This window comes from Panthera leo, chromosome E3 (assembly GCF_018350215.1).
Source record: "Panthera leo isolate Ple1 chromosome E3, P.leo_Ple1_pat1.1, whole genome shotgun sequence".
NCBI classification, from domain to species: Eukaryota; Metazoa; Chordata; class Mammalia; order Carnivora; family Felidae; genus Panthera; species Panthera leo.
Genome location: NC_056694.1, coordinates 3,902,812 through 3,907,497, shown reverse-complemented (window position 1 = coordinate 3,907,497; position 4,686 = coordinate 3,902,812).

Sequence of the window (4,686 nt, the reverse complement as noted above, 5' to 3'; positions counted from 1 at the left end):
CACGCTGTTCGCCGGAGGCTTTGTACTCTCTATTTACAAGAGGAGGCTTGTGAGCAAATTAGCAGGGTAACCAGGGAAAATGTTTGGCTTCCGTGGGTGGGAGTTGGAGCCATCTGTTCCCAAGTGCTGAGCAAACACTGGAGCCGTCGCGGGAGCCGGAGCGCCGGGCAGAGCCGCGGAGAGAGCTACCTGGCCCCGGTGGGCTGTGTGTCCCAGGGCAGGGTGCTCACCCTCTCTGGACCTCAGGGTCTGCCTCGGTAGGGCCGAGGGGCTGCGGCTCCACAACGCGCCCTGCCTGCCTCCCTTCTCCTCCTGCACAACCCCCCCCCCCCCCCCCACTGTGGTGTAGACGAAGCCCCTCCCAGGCGGAGGAAGCCTGCCAACACACAGCTCTCTGGGCCTTCCCAGCACCAGCCTTTGAGGTTTTAGTTGCCACTGGATTTGTTTTGTTCCCAAGCTGCCGAAAATAGCTTTATTGTTTCCTCTGAATATAACGACGATATTTCGCCAGCCCAGAAATGTAGGACATAAACCAAGCGAGAGCCCCCCCCACCCCGCTCCCCCACCTTGGATGGACACATCCGTTGAGCAGACGTCTCTGTGAGCAGTCCGGGGTCCACGTGTGCGGTGAGATCGCTGGCGAGGGATGGCAGAGACCCGGACGGAGGACGGCCACCCCCGGCCCGCACCCTTTCATCCTCCCCTCCCCCCGTCTACGTCCCTAGAGCCCGCCTCCCCTCCCCTGGTCCTTTCCTCCACTCGAGAGAGCAGAAAGGTGGCGTCGGAGCCTGGCCGCCGGGCAAACCTGAGCTCCCCCCGAGCCTCTGCCTCCGAGCTGTGTGCTGCCGACTGAGCTCACTTGTCTCATCTGTAGAAATGGGGTCACAATGGTAGCAGTGGTGTCACGGGATGGCCGCTAATTACATCAATAGCGTGTGACGATCGCCGGGCCCGCGGGCACCGAATCGGTGCCCAGCGGCTGTCATCGGCCATCAGCAGGATCAACAATCAAGTGTCCGGGGCGTCTTGCCAGTCGGTGACAGTCGATCCCGCAGGGTCCCCGCCAGGTATGCAAGGCTTTGTGGTGAGGCTGGACCGTCCAGGCCGCTTCCTGCCGGCTGCCTGGTGGAAGGGACCAGCTCGGGCTGCAGAGGGGCCTGGATGCCGGGCCAGCGCGGGAGAGTCTCGGCCAGCGACGCACCCTCAGCCCGCTCACGACCAGCGCGTCTGCGGGCGTGGTCGGCATCTGGGGGTCAGGCTGTCCCTCAGGCTGGGAAGGGGGCTGGATGTGGCCCTTGGGGTGGGGGGCAGTGGGCACCGTCCTCATCTCCCTCCACCCCGTGGGATTTAATGAGGGAACCTTCTAGATGCCTCAGCTCTGCCTTCCTAGGTGCCGGAGAACACAGCTACCTCTGGAGAGCTGGTTATTACATTCTGAGGAAATTCTGCAAGACGGGAACTCAGCCATTATGAAAAATTAAATGAACATACAAGTCTGCTTGGGATTCTCCCTCTTTCTCTCTGCCCCTCCCCTGCTCATGCTCCCTCCCTCTCTCTCAAAACAAATAAACCTAAAGAAAATTGAATGAACATACAAAAACAATACATTTCAAAACTCATCGCTTCTAGGGGTGCCTGGGGGGCTCCTTCGGTTAAGAGTCCGGCTCTTGACCTCAGCTCAGGTCTTGATCTCCTGGTGGGGGATCGAGCCCCGTGTCGGGCTGTGCACTGGGAGTGGAACCTGCTTGGGATCCTCTCTCTCCTTCTCCTTCCGCCCCTCCCCTGCTTGTGCTTGCTCTCCCCCTCTCTCAAGAAAACCAAGACACAGGGGCGCCCGGGTGGCTCAGTCAGTTAAGCGTCCGACTTCGGCTCAGGTCACGATCTCACGGTATGTGAGTTCGAGCCCCACGTCGGGTTCTGTGCTGACAGCTCAGGGCCTGGAGCGTGTTTTGGATTCTGTGTCTCCCTCTCTCTCTGCCCCTTCCCTGCTCTCTCTCTCTCAAAAATAAATAAATACTAAAATTAAAAAAAAAAACAAAAAACAGAAAACAAAAAGAAAAACCTCATCGGTTCCTGATTACCTTACTTTTTTAATCTCTGCTCTACCCCCGCACACTGCCGCTTTTCCTCACCCCTGCTCCACACGGAGCGGGGGCAATCCTCCCCTCTGGGGGGTCCCTCAAACGCATCCCAGACAGTCCGTGCCCTGGACTCCAGGCTGGGGACACCGCTGTCACGGATCCTGCTTGGCCGCTCAGCACGTCTGTGCCCCCTCAACTGCCTGCCCGCAGCATCCGGAGCCCCGTCTCCCAGCACAGAGCTGCCCGTGTGCCCGCGGCACCCAGTCCCCTCAAGGCACCACCCCCGAGCTTCCCAGCCAGGTTGTGAGGGTCCTGTGGGACTGGCCAGCTCTGTCTACTTCACGGATCACCCCCAGGTCCTGCCAAACGCACCGCGGCCTGGGGCCCCTCTGGTCCCCTGTCGGAGCAGCCCTGACCCCCTTCTGGGGTCTCTGGGGACTTTTCTCCTGATGTGTGGATTAGTGTGTGCGTGGCCCTAGACCAAGGGTGACCAAGGGGAGTGTCAAGGGTGCATGTGTGGGGAGTGAACCCGCGGCAGGTGGGCCTTTGGCCATTGGACCCTTGCCCCAGGCTCTGCAATTTTAGGGGCAGGGCTGACCCCAAGGCCCAGCCTCGACACCTTCACTCGTGTGGCTTCATCCACCCAGAACACCCATCTGTGCCTTTGGAAGCCTTCCTGAGCTGCGAGACGACACCAGTGTTTGTGGTCATTCTGATCAGGGGCTGCAGTGCTATGAGGTGGGGAGGGGTCCTGAGGCCCGAGGGCGTTTGCCGAAGGGGCTGCTGTCTGCCCTCCAGGGGCTGCTGCGGGCTCAGGAGAAGCACAGTGCTGGGGGCAGGCGGCTGTTTCGTCCCTGGAAGGAGCTTAGCTCGGCTGCATTTTCCTAATCCCCATGGAGGATTATGGAAACTCAGTGCATGTCCCTTGATAATGCCATTTAAGGATTTAATAGGCTTCAGGCTCTCTGAGAGAAAGCCCAGACGGCTTTGTTCCCGACTCACTGGGTGACCTTGATCTATGGCTCTGTTCCTCTTTCTGTAAAGAGGTTGGCGGTGGTCAGCGGTCCCTGAAATGTCATGTGTCCAAGGGCGTGGACTGTGGTCACCACAGTTAGTGTTGGTTTGAAAAGCTTCCTCACCCAATCTCCCTCTCCCATGGGGGAGGTGGGGCTGTCAGTCGCCGAGCAGGAGGCCAGCCACGAGACAGGATCCACGGGGACACAAGTGGTTGGTGAGGGATGGGCGTGTGGCTCACGTGTGCCCCCCCCCTCCTCCAGAAGTTTCCTCACAACCTCCGCTGGGTGTAGCTGGTGGGTTTCTTCCTTGAGGCTTCCTAACTTGGGGGGATAAGCTCAGGCTGCTGTAGCCAAGCACTGACGTGTTGAGATGACAAGCAGAACACAGAGACGGAGAGAGAGCCAACCCCCGGCGGTGCTGGGAACCTGGATCTACCCTTACCTGACACCCGCTCCGGGAGACGGTCAGTTCCCTTTCTGGCAGAAAGCTGTTCCAAGTGGTGTTTGTGCTGCTGGGAACTGCAGGCGATGGGAGCTGGAGGAACAGGGGTTCCTCCATGATTGCTGCGAGGAAACCCTGGATTTTATCAGATCTTCGGTGGGGCCCCGCTTCCTCCCAAAGACTAAGAAGCCTCGGGGGAGGTTTCTTCCAGCCCTAGATGCCCAGATATCTCAGCAGCTGCTGACAGGATGACCTTGGCGGGTTCATCGTCAGACTTCCCTGGACGTCTCCCCTGGCTTGTCCTTCTGCCCCTCCTGTCTGCGTCGTGCCCTGGGAGCTGCCCCGTATGGGCCCCATCCGTGGGGTCTCTGCCTCTGGCTCCCGGTTGGGTTTGCTGGATGGAAGGCCCCGATTCTCTCTCTCTCCGCCCCTCCCCTGCTGGTTCTCGTTCTCTCTCAAAATAAATAAATAAGCCTAAAAAAAATGTCGCGCATGGTAACGCTCAGTCGATGCGGAGGGTGAGGCAGGACGGAAGAGGCGACCCCGGCCTTGGCCGGGGGAACGGACAGCCGGTGGCCTTTGTGGAAAGCGGGACAGGGCGTGCGTTACCCGGTGCCCCCCCAACCGGTGGTTCGCGCAACAGCGTGGCTCCTTCTGCTCACGGGTCTGGAGGTGAAGCGGGCTCCGCTGGCAGTTCTCGTGCCGCGTGTCGTGTCGAGCGCGGTCCCAGGCGGGTGGTGGCTCCTCCCCCCGCCTCGCCCCGACCGTCTGCTGCCTGGGCCAAGGCTCCAAGTGCGGCCGATGGAGCTGCCGGGGCCGCTCCCCCACGTGGCGGCCTCACGGGAGCCGGACCACGTGGGTGGCGGCATGGTGTGGCTTCGACGGTGTCCAAAGGCCCAAGCCCCAGCCCCTGTGAACATGACCTTGTTTGGAAATAGGGTCTCCGCACAGGTTCAGAGGAGGTCCGAATGGATTCCAGGGGGTCCTAGCCCAATGGCCGGTGCCCTTAGAAGCAGAAGGAGAGCTGGACAAGGACACATCATGTGACAATGGAGGCAGAGACTGGGGACATGTGTCTACAAGCCCAGGAATGCCCCGGGGTTGCGGTCATTCGGCAGAAGGCGGGAGAGTGGCCCGGGACAGAACC